Genomic DNA, 17,317 nt, shown 5'->3' with positions numbered 1-17,317 from the left:
CTGTGTGCAGGATACTCTACCACGGGAGATACAGAGATGTTCAAACCCGAGTCCTGCCCATAAGGCACTACAGCTGGGGACAGCAAACTCGACACTCAGCCGGAGCAGGGCCTTTGTTTTGTTCGCTGCTGTGTGTCGAGGGACTAGAATAATGCCTGGCAGGTTGTAAGCTCTCAATAAATATGTGATGGATGAATGAGCTACTACTTAAACAAAGCTGGCAACATTTTTTTAAAATAAATAACATATTAATTCAAAAAAATATATGAAGAGCATAAACTGAGATTAAAGAAAAGTCTTTTATAGACATTGAGCTGTATGAAGAACGCCCCACATTACCGTCATTTTTCATATTTTATCAGATTGCTGGGAACCTGGTCATGGACGGGTGCTCGTGAACCCACGTCATAGGTGAGGTATTAGAAGCTCGTAGATCTTGCTGGAAAGGCCTTAGAGAAGAAAGGGGCCATGAGATTTAAGTAGGATTCAGCTGGATGGAAAAAACTAGGGAGGGCATTCCAGAGGCAGGATTATATTGAAGAGGACAGAAGGCCCTGCCCTTGGATTAGTACAGGCTTTCATGTTTTTGCTTGATAGTAACAGTTGTTTTGAACTTCAGGACTCCTTGGACTCTGGATCCTTTCCTGTCTTGCTCAATCCTTGCCTCACTCCCCAAGCCTTGCCTAACTTGGTTGGATATTCCTTTAAACCGTGCAAGAATTTTTGGACCTGGTGTTTGCCTGAGCCCTGGCACAAGATCAGGGAGATCAACTCCACTGGGCTGAGAACGGGAGAGTAAAATATTTGGGGAACCATGAGTCCGCGCTAGGTAGGTTGACAGAAATCATGAGGACTCAGATTCCAGAGCTATACAAATTTCATACGCTTTGACTTAGTAATAAAAATTTGGGGGAAATAGTTTATAATAAGGGAAAAGTTATATCCATGAAATTGTGACTTGTACTGTTGTTTGTTTTAGTGAAATTGAAAGCAACCTAAATGAGAAATTACAGGCATGGTTAAGTAAATTATGGTTCATCCACTTGACGGCATATTATACAGTCATTAAAAATGAGATTTATGAGGAGTGTTTTATAGCTGGGAAAATGTTTGTTGGTTTAGCTTGAGGAAAGAGCATGATACACGGAGGTGATCATAGTGTGTATGTACAATTTTGTTTTTAAAAGTGTATATGTAGAAGAGACTGAAAAAAACATTTACAAAAATGGTAGTATGTTAGAAGGCTGTAAGTTGTTTGTAATCCTGCTCACAGTCTTCCAGCAAATATTGTTTGTTTTTTACAAACAATAACAAAGAGGACATTCATATCAGAGGATGGAACAAGGGGATGGGGTGGTCAAAGTTTGTACACATAGTCAACAATAGTCTTGACTATCTAAAGTGAAGCAAGGACCTATGTGAGAATGTGTCCCAGTGTAACCCAGTGTGTGAAATAGTATGAACAGTTTCCTGGACTGAGGGTATGTGAAGTATGAGCTCGGCCAGAATAGGGTGAAAGTGGTCATCTTGTTGCTAGACTTATGGAGACCATGGAAGTGAATGAATGGTCTACATCCCGGTTCCCCTGGACCATCCCAGCTTAAGCATTAACAGAGCCCCTTTTCATTCTCAAGAGTGCTGTTTCGACAATATGTTATGTGATCACCCTAATAATTTTTGAAAAGGTGGAAGATATTCTAGGTTGATGATATTTGCTCTGCTGGTTGCCTCTAGCGCTTAATGGTGAATTAAGACTCCCTGATGCTGAGGTGGGCCCAGCCTTATGGAGAATTGGCCCAGGTGTAGTACAAGAGTATAGCTCTGCTTTCTGATTAATCAAGGGAAGATAATCAAGGTGGTTATTCCCAAGCTGCCCCCAGGGAAGCATGTGGCTAGAATTAGGCTCTAAAATGGTAGTAAGAACCTCAAGTTTATAGGAAACATATTTAATTCTGACCCAGGAGCTCCTTTGCCCCTTACATCCTTCCTGGACTTTCCCACAAATTTAGTTCATGACCCAGTAAATTTTCCAATGCGCAGGAGCCATAAGAGTAAAAAGGCACCAGACTGAGCCTTCCCCTGTTTGTGTACTTTGTAGCATTTCTCCCTGGAGAAGTTCTTGACTTTTAATAGAAAAGCTCAGGTTGTGGCTAGTGCAGAAATCATTCCAAAATTCATACAAGTGGTCAGCGATAGTCTTGACTGTCTAGAAGTGAGGCAAGGACCTACGTGAGAATGTGTCCCAAAGATGATAACCTTAAGCAGACAGGGGCTTGTCCTGGGTGGGTTGTTTACTTCTTGGTATCTACCCTCTGTTCTCTCGGCTCTGTGGAGGCTGGCTTGTTGGGAACCCCCAGCTACTGAGTAGAGTGCCAAGTTGATGATCAGTGAGTCTGCCTGGGAGCTAAGCCTAGGCTTAGCTTGGAAGGGAAATGGGGTGGACTGTGGAAGAGGCCCCTCCCTGGTGCCCTCAGGAGGGCTGGCCTGACTCTTGAGTGCCCCTTATGGTCAGTGTGCAGCACCTGCCCAGGCATCATGGGAGGACTCAGATACAGGAGGCCAAGGACCTCTCTTTAGGTAGTTTGTCCTTGTGGACAGCCTCAGCTTGGGGGTAGCCAGTCCACAGAGAAACCAACAGGCACAGCTCCTGGCCTAAGAATGCTAAGAAAACCAACTGCTGCTTTTGGGTTGGCAGAGCATCCCAAGCCAGGTGCAGACTTGTTGGGTTCAGGAGTGGAAAAACATGAAGAGTTATAAAGGTCTGTGAACAGGCCAGTGCCCCAAACCAAACCAAACCTGTTGCTGTCAAGTTGATTCTGACTCATAGCGACCCTATAGGACAGAGTAGAACTGCCCCATAGAGTTTCCAAGGAGCGCCTGGTGGATTAGAATTGCCGACCTTTTGGTTAGCAGCCGTAGCACTTAACCACTGTGCCACCAGGGTTTCCCCAGTGCCCCAATAGCTTTTAAATTTCCCATCCCACTTTCCTGGCCCTTGGGGCTCTATTGTTCTGGACTTTGCTTTCTCTTTTGTTAGTCTAGCCTCTCCAACAGGATTGCAAGTTCCCTGAAGTCAAGCCCTGTGTCCTCAGATCTGTGCCTACACATCCCACTCCCTAACCCCATCCTATCCTTGATCCCCACTTCACCCCCACCCTGACCTGGCCAGGTGGGGGCCCAGTTTATACTTGGCAGTGGCCTTGATCAGCCTATGCTCTCCTTTTGCTTGATAAACCCACTGGCTGATGGATCCTCCTGTGGAGAAGGGCTCTTCCCCAACGTGGAGGGTCTCCCTGTTTCTGAGGGAGAGAACAGGTGCTGTCTCCTCCCTGCTGGAAGAGTTGAGCTGACCTTCGCAAGCAGAGGTGCCTCTCTGCAGAGGGTCAGGCACGGTCCCACACTCCTGCTGATGCGGTGTCCTCTCATTTGGCCATCCCGTTTTCTCCATGCCTTCTCCTCCAGGTTCCCAGGGGTCAATATTCTCTCTCTCAACAGCTCCACTCTAGAGCAGGCTTTGGGGTGGGAGAAGAGGAGAAACACGTGTCTCCTTGTCAGTCACTTCAACGAAGTCTGAGGAGGAAGAGTAGACACGATTGGCAGAAAGTGAAACTGTTAAAGGAGAAGAAGAATTTGTCAACCTCTGTTATCCCCCATTGTTGCAGATGGAAAGAACTGGATGTCCTGAGCAACATCACTGATCCCCCTGCTGAGATGCTGAATCTGGAGTGTGTCTTTTGGGAGGGAGGCAGGCAGGGCCTCAAGCTATAGACCAGCTTGAAAGTTGAGTCAGAACAGCAAGGGACCAGCTAGACACCCAGCCCGCGCTGCCCCACATCTGGTACTTGAGTGCCGGCTGCCACCTAGTCCCCTGAGTTCCAGAGCCAGATGTGGGAACTCTGTCTAGAAGAGGTACAAGTGGCACCCCTCTGTCAGTAGCTCCGTGGTGGGCTAGAGCAGGCTTATAGCGTCAGGTAAAGGCTGTGTGGAATTCAGGCAGCTCAGCTTTAGAGAGCCATGGCTGGAGGAGAGGCTCCAGCACCTGTGAACCAGTTCAGAGGTAGCTGGGATAGTGTGGGTGGGAGCGCAGGGCTTGGGCTGGGCTGGAAACAGGCAGACAGGCCTTTATCAGCTCTAAATCTGCCTCTTCCTCCATTGGCTGAGGGTTCCTGAGATGCAGGAGCATCCTCAGAGCCAAAGTGAGGGATGTGGGCCCTTCCAAGGCTGCCCCCTGAGTCTCAGCCTTCTCCAACTCCCTGTCTTTTCACCCTGCGACACAGTGATTCCTCCCTCCTGACACATAAATCCCCATGGTGACTGGGATTGAGTTGAGCTTGGTGCCCACCACATCAGCATCTAGATTGGCACAGTAGGTGCTTGAGAATTCCACGAGTGACTGAAGGCTACAGTCACTTCCTCGTTTTGTATTTGGCCTTCACCCCTGGGTCCCTTTAATCTGACCTCTCACAGCTCCACAGTTGCTCCTCCTGGTTTGGAGAGATGGTGGTTATTCCACTGAGTGGTCAGAAATGGAAGGAAGGGGGGCTGAGCATCGAGGCACTAGGCCAGCCCAAGCCTGAGATCAGGGCCCAGAGAGTCCCAGGTTCAGCAAACATCAGTTCCAGACCCAAGGACACCCATCCACCTGTGATGCCTGGGGGCCACAAATTGAGCTTTCCATCCAGATAGTGGCCACTTCAAATGAGAAGAAAAAGCAAGGGCAAGGTGTGGGGGAGGGAGATTATAGGAGCTGTCTTAGTCATCTAGAGCTGCTCTAACAGAAATACCACAAGTGGATGGCTTTAACAAAGAGAAATTTATTTTTTCACAGTCTAGTTTTTTAGTAGGCTAGAAGTCCATATTCAGGGCGTTGGCTCCAGGGGAAGCCTTTGTCTCTCTGTTGCCTCTGGAGGAAGGTCCTTGTCATCAGTCTTCCCCTGGACTATGAGCTTCTCCCCGCAGGAACCCTGGGTCCAAAGGATGTGCTCTGCTCCTGGCACTGCTGTCTTGGTGGTATGCTTGCCTGCTTCCCTTTCCTTTTATCTCTTGTAAGATAAAAGGTGGTACAGGCCACATTCCAGGGAAACCCCCTTTACTTTGGATCAGGGATGTGACTTTAGTAAGGGTATTACAATCCCACAGTAATCCTCTTTAACATAAAATTACAATTACAAAATGGAGAACAACCACGCAATACTGGGAATCATGCCTAACCAAGTTGACTCATATTTTGGGGGGACACAATTCAATCCATGACAGGAGCAAAGGGAGAATATGGACGAAGTGATGTCTGGAAGTAAGCTGTGAGCCCTCAGTCTTCCCGCAGCACTGTCTCACCATACTGGGATGAGTCCATGTCCACCACACTCTGTTTAAACTACTCGCTCTATCTGTACTTATACTGGGCATCATAGTAGCCCACAGCCTGCCACAGCCAGTGATGAGTGTGGGGCGAGATTGTGCTTCCTCATCCTTTAGCTGGTATTCTTCCTGCTTTCCTGGGTCACAAAGCAGGTCAGGAATGTCTTGATGGGCCCAGGTGATCAATATGGGAACCACCAATAATGTAAATTACTGTAAGTAGTCAGGAGGGAGTACCATCTTCTCTGCATGTTTCTGTCCAGCTGTGGAGTAGGCCTTTTAGACAAACATCGGTGGTCTAAGAAATGAAATCTGGAAGATTCCTATAGATGTGAACCACAGGAATTGACACACTTCTGGAACTGCCTTGCTGAGAGCAGTGTGAATGCTTGTGGCCGGGGCTTTTGGCTACTGTGTATACGTTCTGCTTCCTGGTGTACGAGGCTTAGTAATCACTAGCAGACTGGCAAGCTGGTCTTAGAACCAGAAGCAAAGTTCGATTGTCAAAGAAGTTCCTTTAGCATGCTCTATCCTGCTCACTGGCCAGAGGTTAGGATGGCTTGTCTGAGGTGCTGTCTGGACAGCAAGGTGTGATTCACCTGAGGGTGTGTGAGCTCACGGAGAGTCTGTGGGATGTGGACCTAAGGTTATAAATCTGGACGCCCAGGAGGGATGTTAGAGGTCTTCCAACCCTGAGAGGTTAGGACACTTCCCCAGGGCCTCACTGTTAATAGATCCTGCCACTGAAATTCCCGAGCTCTGGCCTTAAGCCAGTGCCTTTTCTTAGACCTCAGTTTTCTTATCTATAGAATGAGAAAGTGAACTAAGGTCCCTTTGAGTTCTATGGCTGGACAAGCTGAGCCAGGACAAGACACTAGGACCTTGAACTCCAACTCACTCCCAGCTCCAACTTGTGGCATCTCTTAACAGTGTGATGTTGTCAACTAACCTTGAAGTTAGAGACTTGGGTTCAAATCCAGCCAGTAACAAGTTGCTTTTACTTAGTAGCTTTGAGACTGTAGATGTACTGTTTCTTAATTTCTGAGCCCTTTATCTTTAAAATAAAAATACCTATCTTACTGAACTGCTTAGAAAATTAAAGTGAATTTATGAAAAATCCTCAGTGCAGGACCTAGTTCCCAGTAATCATTCGGTAAGTGGGTTCTTTTTGTTGTTAACAGTAGATATTATGATTCATAGTCACTTTGCTTATCTGGACTTAGGTTTTCCATTCTGTAAAATGGGAGGGTTGGATTGGACCAGTGCCTCTCAGACTTTGCCATTCCCAAGGGCAGCAGAGAAAAAACAGGTATTCTAGGGTCAGGGGCTTGAGGTGTAGCCTGAATAAGCTTGCAGAGGCATTTCTTTGAAATCCTATGTTTATTTTTAAAATCTACTTATATTTGGCATTCTCTGTAATAATATGAATATATTGAGTTTTGTGTTTTTTTTTTTGTGGTGAAAATATACACAAGAACATACTGGTTTTAATATAAAAATCCCTCCCCCAAATCTTTGAGTAAAGTTTATGCTCCAGGTTGCGGTGACCTCAGGTAGCCCCAAAGGGCACACAGCTATATATCATTGGACTGGAGATGGGATTGGGTAGCTTCTAAGGTCCCTCCCAGCTCTGAGATTCCAGGTTCCTAGGATAAGTGGCCTCCTCCACAAAGGACCTGAGGTTGGTTTGGCCCAAAAAATCCTGAAGGAACCTCAGAGAGGCAGGCTCCCCTGCACCCCTAGCCCTAGCGGGTACTGGAGCAGTGCCAGATGGGGGTGGAACTAACAGAAAGGAGGGAGAGGACGCAGCCCCTCCATGTGAAGAAGCCTCAGGGAGGAGCAGGGCTGTGTCTGAGCCTGACTTTTCGGCTCTTGGGCTGATAAACCTGGCTGGGTTGGGTTGGCAGCCCTCCACCACCCCCAGGTGTGTCCCAAGAAACACTAAGCCATTGTTTCTCGTGCACAGCTGGAGGCTGTCCTGGGGAGGAGCCCTCATATCACAAGAGGGTAGGTGAGGGCAAGGGATGAACTGCCTGTGGTCACATAAGGCTGCCATGCTTTGCCAACACACCCTGCTGGCAGTTCTGGTGCAGCACCCACAGCTGAGGTTCTGGGCTTGTGTCGGGCCAGAGGTGGGAGAGTAAGGGGAGCCTGGAGAAGGGCAGCAGCCTTCTCGGGAGAACACAGATTTTTGACCTGTGACTGGGAAGAGAGAGTGATCTCTATTTCCTGAGAGTATCTCTGTGCGTGGGGAGAGGCGTAGGCAGTGAGGGTGGTGTCAGCCCTGCAGGTGTTTGTGAGAAATCTGTCAGGATGCGTGATGTCACTCTCAGGCATGAGGGCTTGAAATGAAGTCACCCATTTGTTTAGGATAAATATAAGGGGCTTTCCCTGGGCAAGGAATTGACTTCATTAGTCAAATTTGTACCCAGCAGATAAAATCTAATAAATAAAATCTAAAGGGATATCACAAATGTATTAATACTGGAAATTTCCAGTTGGAGATGGTGTTCATTACAATAAAATTTTAAAATGTATCCAGATAAGCCCTTCCTGTCAGCAAATTGAGCAAGGATTTGGAGTTCAGAAGGACGGGATTCCAGTTCTTGTTTTATTGGCTATGTGACCTTAGGCAAGCTACTTGGCCTTTGAGCCTCAGATTTCCCATCAATAAAATGGGGTTAATAATATATCTCAGAGGTATGCTGTGGAGTTGAAGTGAGATCTTGATTAGGGAAAAAAAAGCATTTAGTAAATCAGTAGCTAGATGCTAATTTTAAATAAAACCCTTTTTGTCCCGTACATCCATGGTCAATTGATTTTTGATAAGGGTGCTAAGTCAATCCAATGGAGAAATAGTCTCTTTAATAAATGGTACTGGGACAACTGGATTTCCACAAGCAAAAGAATGAACCTGGACCCTTACCTCACACCACATACAAAAACTAACTCAAAATAGATCAAAGACCAAACATTAGAGCTGCAGCCATAAAACTCTTAGAAGAAAAAATAGGGTTAATGTTTTAGGATGTAGTGTTTAACAATGGATTCTTAGGTATGACGCTGAAAATACTAGCAGCAAGAGAAAAAATAGGTAAATGGGACCTCATCAAAATTAAAAACTTGTTCATCAAAGGACTTTATCAGGGAAATGAAAAGACAACCTACAGATTGGGAGAAACTTTTTGGTAACCACATATCAGATAAGGGTTTAATACTCAGAATATATAAAGAACTCTTATAACTTAACAATAAGACAAACAACCCAATCAAAAGTGGGCAAAGTCTGGCTACCACGGATCACTGCCCTGACAGGGAACACAACAGAGAATCCCTGATGGAACAGATGAACAGTGGGATGCAAGTTGTACATTCCTGTAAAAAGACCAGGCTTAATGGTCTGACTGAGACCAGAGGGACCCTGATGTTCTTGGTTACCAGACCCTTTGATAGCCCGAGATTGGAATCATTCCCGAAACCAACTCTACAGACAGGGATTGGCCTGGACTATAAGAACAGACAATGATGCTGGCGAGGAGTGAGCTCTGTGGCTCAAGTAGACACATGAGACTATGCGGGCGACTCCTGTCTGGTGGCGAGATGAGAAGGAAGAGGGGGACAGGAGCTGGTTGAGTGGACCTGGGGAATACAGGGTGGAGAGGAGGAATGTGCAGTCTCATTAAGGGGAGAGAGGCAAGGAGTGCTCAGCGGGGTGTGTATGGCTTTTGTATGAGAGACTGACTTGATGTGTAAACTTTCACCTAAAGCACGATGAAAAAAAAAAAAAAAGTGGGCAAGGGACTTGAATAGGTATTTGTCCAAAGAAGAAATACAAATGACAAGATGCTCAATATCATTAGTCATTTGTTGTTGTTGTTGTTGTGTGCTGTCAAGTCAATTTGGACCCATAGCAAGCCTATAGGACAGACTAGAACTGTCCCATAGCGTTTCCTAGGCTGTAATCGTTATAGGAATAGATTGCGAGGTCTTTGCTCCTGCAGAGCTGCTGGTGGGTTTGAATCACCAAGCTTTTGGTTAACAGCCAAGCGTTGGCACCACTAGGGTTTCCCTTCATTCGTCATCAGGGAAATGCAAATAAAAACCACAATGAGATATCACTTCACACCCACTAAGATGGCTATGATTAAAAAGATGGAAAACAACAGGCGCTGGCAGTAGAGAAAATTGAACCCTCATCCATTGCTCGTGGGTTGTAAAATGGTGCAGTCCCTGTGGAAAACGGGGTAGTTCCTCAAAAAGTTAAACATAGAATTGCCATGTGATCAGCAATTCCACTCCTGGGTATATTTAGGTATGTACCCAAAAGAATTGAAAGCAGGAACACAAACAGATACATGTACACCAATGTTTATTGAAGCACTATTCACAATAGACAAAAGGTGGGAGTGGCCTAAGTGTCCATCAACAGATGAATGGATGAACAAAATGTACTTATATACAATGGAATACTATTTAGCTGTGAAGAGAAATGAAGTCCAATACATGATGCAGCATGGATGAACCTTGAAAACATTATGCTGAGTGAAATAAATCAGTCATAAAAGGATAAATAATGTATGATCCCACTTATATGAAATATCTAGAATAGGCAAGTATATAGACTGTCTAAAGCATCTAGTTGCTGCTGTAATAGAAATACCACAAATAGGTGGCTTTAACAAAGAGAAGTTTATTCTCTCACAGTCCAATAGGCTAGAAGTCCAAATTCAGGGCACCAGTTCCAGGGGAAGGCTTTCTCTCTCTTGGCTCTGGAGAAAGTACCTTGTCATCAGTCTTCCCTTGGTCTGGGAACATCTCAGTACAGGAACCTCAGGTCCAAAGGACATGCTGTGCTCTCCCAGCACTGCTTTCTTGGTGGTATGAGGTCCCCATGTCTCTCTGCTTGCTTCTCTCTTCTATATCTCAAAAGAGATTGGCTTAAGGCACTACCTAATCTTGTACACCTCATCAGTATAATCACCGCTAATCCATTTTATTACATCATAGTGACAGGATTTATGACATATAGGGAAATCACATTAGAAGATAAAGTGGTAGACAGTCATATAATCATATAAGGGAATCATGACCTAGCCAAGTTGACAGATATTTTGGGGGGACCCAATTCAGTCCATGACAAAGACCAAAGTTTATCAGGGCTTATCAGAGGCGGGAGGAAGGGGGAAAGGAGGACTCAATGTTTAGGGAACACTGAGCTTTTATAAAGGTGCTGGAAAATTCTGGGAACCAATAAAGGCGATGGTTGAACAACATTGTGAACCTAATGTCATTGAACTGTACATGTGAAGACTTGAAATGTCAAATGTTTTATTACATATGTATTTACCACAATGAAAAAAACAAAAACAAAACACCCTTTTTGTAGCACTGGCTAAGAGAACAGAGTTTGAACTCCATTGTTACCGCCTAGGCCCTCCGCAACCTAGTCTCAATCAATTTAATGACTATATTTCCCGAAACTCCTCTTGGTACCAGATAAGTCCCCTTGCCCTTATTTACATGCATCGCTACTCCTCAACCCTCACCCTTGAGCTCAGCTCTATACTGGAGGGTTTACAGACTAAGATTGTCACGGACTGCCCTCTGTGCCTTGCAAACCTCAGAGATCCTATGCCATCTTGAGAGATACATCAGTCCACTCTGGGCCCCGGTTTCCTCATCTGTAAAATTAGGGAGTTGGACTATATGAATTAGATTCTCTTCTGGCCCTGATGGTCTGGAATTCAGGCAGATTCTAGTGTGCTAATGGTAAGCAGGAGCCCTGGTGGGACAGTGGTCAAGTGCTCAGCTGCTAACTAAAAGATCAGTGGTTCAAACCCACCAGCCACTCCACGGGAGAAAGATGTGACAGTCTGCTTCTGTAAAGATTTACAGCTTTGTAAACCCTATGGAGCAGTTCTATGCTGTCCTATAGGGTTGCTATGAATAAGGTAATGGGTTTGGTTTTAGAGTGGTAAGTAAAGATGTCACTTGGATGACTAAAGCGCCCTGACCCAAGCCACGGTCTTTTCAGTTGCCTCATATGCACGCGAAAATTATACAATGAAAAAGAAAGACGGAAGAGTAGATACATTTAAACTGTGGTGTTGGCAAAGAGCATTAAATATACTGTGGACTGCCAAAAGAACAAATAAATCAGTCTCAGAAGAAATATAACCAGAATGTTCCTTAGGAGCCAGGATGACAAAACTTTGACTCACTTACTTTGGACACATCATCAGGAAAGACCAACTGCTAGAAATGGATATGTTTGGTAAAGTAGAGGGCCAATGAAAATGAGGGAAACCCTCCGTGAGATGGATTGGCACAGTCGCCACAACAAGGGACTCAAACATACCAAGAATCGTGAAGATGGTGCAGAACTGGGCAACGTTTTGTTCTGTTATACTTAAGGTTGCCATGATTCACAGCTGACGTGACGACAACTGAGAGCAACAGTGATAAGCCAGAATCTGAAAAGGTGAAAGCAATGCATATTGTCTAGGCAATTACAAGTGATTTGTAAAAATAACTCCAAGAAAGAGTAGGAATTAGTAATTACTCTGTGATTAAAAAAAAAAAAAGGCAGTATTTGCAGCAACATTTAAATGAACTAGAACATCTAAGTGACATGTGATACCTTTGCTTCATCATAATTATTATCAAATAGTCATCACTTGGGGGTGTTTGCTGTGTGCCAGGCATTGTTAAAAATTACTTTGCATATTGAAGTTACAATGTATTGAATCTTTTGAGTACTCACTTTGTGGTATATACTTGACGTTGCCTCTAATCTCCATACAGTTCTACAAAACAGGTAATTAAATCCTCGTTTTAGAGATGGGGAAATTGAGGCTTAGAGAGATTAAGTAAATCACCCAAGATTGTCCCAATACTGAGTGGCAGAGACATGATTCAGTTTCTGGCATGTCAGACTACAAAGCCTGTGATGTAATCACTCTGTTGAAGTTCACTACCATGTAGTCACCACCTAGCTTACTCTTGGGTTGTAGATGTATTGCTAGGACTGGTGGTTACCCCAGCTGTGTTTATGATACGGTTCTGGGCTTGACAAGAGTAGTGATTGGTTGCCTCTCTCTAGCTGAGTTAGCCAACTTGAAAATTGTTTGGGAAAAGCTCACCCGAATATAGCACCGTCCTTCCTCTGGCACAGTGGAGACGCCAGTCTTGGCTCCACTCACATTCCCCTTTTGTGCGCATACGCCTCTTAGGGCTAACCAAGGGTGGATGGAAAATGAGAAACTGGTAACATTGTTTCCCAGGCCTTTGGCTTCACGCCAGATGAGGCAGAGTGTGTTGATGGGAGTAATTAGAAAACAACTGCAAACTCATGTCTCAAATCCCAGAGCCGTAAACTTGATAAGTCAGGTTGGCTCACACTGCATTTTCCTTTGCTGATTCACATGGGGGAGGATTTGGGAAAGAAGCATCCCAGGCCTCTCAGTAAGGGAAGCTCAAGTCAGCCCGGACATGGCAGAGCCAGAGGGACAGCCGCCGAGGGTGCAGCCGCTGCTTTGGAGCCTCTGGCTGGTGATAGTCCTCAAGCGGAGCCTTCGCTCTTCTCTGCGTTCCACATCACTGGGCCCTCCTGTCCCCCACTTCCCTGCTTCCCTTCTTCTCGGAGACACGGTTCCAGCTGAATGCCCGAGGCTGTCACTTGGAAAGGCAGGGACTACTTCACAAGTGTCCTCCTTGTCATCTCCTCAAAGCAGCCAAGCGTCAGTCCCACCACAGAGCTCATATTTTCCCAGGAGCGACAGCTCATGGGCCACTGGCATCTCCCCGAGGCCGTGTGGAGAGGAGCAGGGACCATATTCAGCGGCAAGGCCGGGACAAGCTCTGCTCACAGTTCATATGGATCCATGTACTCTGAGCCGAAGAGCCCTCCACGTGTACTGTTCTCTGGGTCTGTCCCTTCAGATCGTCGCCACGGAGCCAGCGCCCTGCAGAAAGCAGAAGGGGAGCATGCTTCTAGCTGATTCAGAAAGAAGAGGCCGCAACTGGAGAAGCTACTCAGAGCACCCTCCATAGAGAGGCGTGGTCAGCAGACTTACGAGGTTTACTTCCGTCTGTCCCTTCTTTTCCACAGTGGGCTTTTTTAGTTATTGTTATTAGTTGTCATCGAGTCAGCTCCAACTCATGGTGGCTGCATATACAATACAATGAAACCCTGCCAAGTCTTGCACCATCTTTACGATCGTTGGTATGCTCGAGTCCATTGTTGCAGCCACTGTGTATTTGAGCTCCTTCCAACCTAGGGGGCTTATCCTCCAGCACTACGTTAGACAGTATTCTGTTGTGATCCCTGGGGTTTTCGTGAGCTAATTTTTGCAGGTAAATCACCAGGCCTTTCTTCCTAGTCTGTCTTAGTCGGGAAGTTCTGCTGAAACCTGTTCATCCTGGCGTTTGAAATAGCAGTGGAATAGCCTCCAGCATCAGAGTAACATGTAAACCAGCACGTGCTACTGACAGACAGACGGGTGACAGACAGACGGGTGGTGGTCCTTCCTTAGCCTTCTCTAATGACCAGTACTGGAGGAGAGGGGCAGGGTAGACACATGGCACAGACAGGTAACGCCTCTTCTTGGCTCCCTCTCCCTCTCCTTTCTGGGCCTCTCCTACAGTGTGCCCACATCCATCCCTTCTCCCTCTTACCTGCCCCCACTCCCCTTCCCAAGATTCTGGCTTCAAAATAACTCAAATTACTAAATGTTGATTGAACTGGGGAGGGGAGTGGTAGAGAAGAAAGTGGGAGGAAGAAAAAGGATATATTCCATTTACTTTACAGGTATACAGGTAAGTGATACTCCCCATTAATTCTCCTGTGAATATTTGCCATTTGGCTGAGGGATTAAATGAGAGAAGTGACTTTAAATACATAGTCCGGTGCCTGACACATAGTGAGTGCTCAGTCAACAGTATCTATTCCTAGTTCTCTTTTTCTTCTGGGCTTTCCCCTCAGTTCCTCCAATCCCAGCCCCTCTCTGGATAGGCCTCATCTAATCAGAAGGCTTGACCTAGGAGCTGGTGAGGCGGAGGAGCTGGGATGTTGGCAGAAGTGGTCCTTCCTGGCAACAGCCCAGCCTGTGCTGGTGTCTCACACATGTGCCCAAGGACCAGGTGCCCCTGTATGATTTGGCTGCTGGACCTGTGAAGCCCTGCTTGGTGGATTCTGAACAAAGCCTCTTCCTCTGGTAGGGTGGGCTTTGCCTCCTCTTCTGGTGTCATGTAGCTTCTTGTCCCTGCTCTGGGCTTGGCTGTCCCTATGGTGCTGCTACCTGCCCTGTGGAGAGCTGGCGGCAGCCCAGTCCTAGAGATGCAGTTGCACTAGGCCCAGAAGTTTCCAGAAGGGCCATTAGGCCATGTAGAGAAAGAGGATCAGAGAAGGAAAGTGAGTTTCTTAAGGTCACACAGCTGGTTGTGGTGGAGCCATGCTGAGCCCTAGAAACAGTGACTGTCTCCTGTGCTGTTTCCCCTTCCTGTGCTGTCTTCCTGTTTCTTCTGTGGCCCCCTCCTTGGCCACGGCTGCTTTTCACATCCACGCTTCTGAGAGAAATTTTAGAGTAATAATAATGACCACAACAACCTTAACGATAGCAGCTCCCATGTATTGGGCATCCATTCTGTGCCTGAGACTGGGATGGGCTGCTTTTGATACACTCAGAACAACCCTGCATGGTAGGTATTGATTGTAGCCTCAGTTTACAGATGAGCAGACTAAGACTCTAAGAGATTGTCATTTGCCTAAGGCTACACAGTTTAAAAATACATCGACAGTCGATTCCAACTCATAGTTGACCCTGTAGGTCAGAGTAGAGCTGCCCCATAGGGTTTCCAAGGCAATAATCCTTACGGGAGCAGACTGCCACGTCGTTCTCCTGTGGAGCAGATGGTGGGTTTGAACCGCCAACCTTTTGGTTAACAGCTGAGTGCTTAACCGCTGCACCACCAGGGCTCCTTTTGCTGCACAGCCTAACAGTAGAGAACTCACTGTTTGTCTGACTGCAGAGTCAGTCTGTTTCCGCCCTCCAGGGTGTCCTGGGGATGGAAGGCGTGAATGCTGTTTTCCTGAGTTGATTTCCTGTGCTCCAGTGGACTGGGGCTGCCCCTACCTGAGAACTCACAGCACTATCTCATGGGGTTTTAAAAACTGGGCGTAATGGGTATCGTGTAGCAGACTAGAGAGAGGAGGCGTGGTACTTGAGAAGGGGGTGGTGGTAGGAGCTGGGTAAACACTCTTGAGACCCCAAACTTCCATATGGGTGATACCTGATAATGAAATGAGTGAGCTTTTGGATCGTTGCTAGACTGTAGAAGAATGTGCATTTTGCTAATTTAGTTATAACTGTGTTTCTGGACCTGGCTTTGATTTCTTTTTTGCATATGAATTTTATTGCAGAAAGCTTCTCTCAGCCTGTTCTCATTAAATCCCAAATTAAGCAACAATCCCAGTTGGAAGAGAGCAGCTCCAAGAGACCAGGTCTTGCTCGTTCACACTCTGTGTGTGGTTGGGTGTGTTTATTTGATTTGATCTCTGTGTGTGTGTGTTGTGTCCCCTTTTAAGAAAAATTAAAAATAACTCTCTGCCAAAGATGTGGGCACTCAGGGTTGTGTGTTGCTGAGCAGACGTCTCCTCCCACCTGTGGTCTGCTGCTCTGCTGATGTGGCCTGGCTGACGTGGCCAGCCCTTCTGCCTGCAGAAGCCCAGCTGCTCCTTTAATGTGTTTTCCTCGAGGAAAGGCCCAGGAAGCCATGGGGAGGGAGAGGCTGCTTGGTGGCTCAGGGCAGAACTGTGCTGTGGGGGACAAGAGTGTGCTGGCTTTGTATGCTTTCACTTGGGAGCCCAGGGACCTGGACCCGGATCACTCAGAGATGTCAGCAGGAAGCCCAGGGCGTGGCATGATTATGCCCATTTCATAGCCAGGAAGACTGAGAAACAAAGAGCAGAAAGGATGCACCCAAGTTACACACCAGATTTACTCCCAAAAGGGGAAACTTTCATTGTTGTGACCTGTTCCTCGTTTTTGTTCCCGTACATTCTCTAACATTTATGAGATACTCCATACACAAAAATAAAGTGGCGTTACAGTTCAGAAGTGACTTTTTGTATTGCTTAACCCAGATTCCTGTTCACTCCTCCATTCCACAAGTATTTATTGAGAACTTCCTACATGCTTATCAATATTTTCAGCGTTGGGGATATAGTAGTGAGCAAAACATAGAACCTGTGACCTGGTGGAGCTTACATTCCGCTGGAGGAGGCAGTTGTTAATTACATAACCATACAACTACACAACTGCCAACTATGATATGTATCATGAAGAAAACATGAAAGATTTAATCAGAGCTCTAAGCCTGGAGACCTGGCCTAATCTCAATGAGGCAGAAGTCTCTGTTTAGTGTTTCTAATCAGCCATTTTATACTTGGGCAATTGTTTTGTTTTTTTAAGCTCAAGTATGGGGATTAAAATTTTTTTCTAAACTTCCTCTCTAGCTCTGGTCCATTTTGCTGATCTTTCAAGGTTGTAGTTAAGCTCCAAGATATTACCTGCCATCTTAGCTATTCCTGTTTGCTTAGTGTCACCCACAGATTTGATAGGCACATCTTCTGTGTTTTGTCCAAATTATGGTCCTTAGTTCTGGACAATTTAAAATGACTTTCCAGTCCTATTGCCCATCATCAGAGACTCCATCTACGAATACTTAGATCTGGGGGTGTGTCCATTCCAACAGCATTGTTTTTTGGATTCACCAATTCCTTTGTTAGCCATAAAACATTTGAATACCTACCATGTTCAGGGTCTTCTGGATCTGAGGTGTATATTCAGTCTTCATCATGGACTTAATAGATTTAAAGGTATCAGTTATCTCTCTTAGACTTCAAACATCTCTGGTCCATATTTGTTCAACCATTGCCTTTGGAAGAAAAGATGGAATC

The sequence above is a fragment of the Loxodonta africana genome, chromosome 1, assembly GCF_030014295.1.
Source record: "Loxodonta africana isolate mLoxAfr1 chromosome 1, mLoxAfr1.hap2, whole genome shotgun sequence".
Classification (NCBI taxonomy): domain Eukaryota; kingdom Metazoa; phylum Chordata; class Mammalia; order Proboscidea; family Elephantidae; genus Loxodonta; species Loxodonta africana.
The sequence above is the reverse complement of the archived record's forward strand: the minus strand, read 5'-3'. Positions refer to the sequence as shown.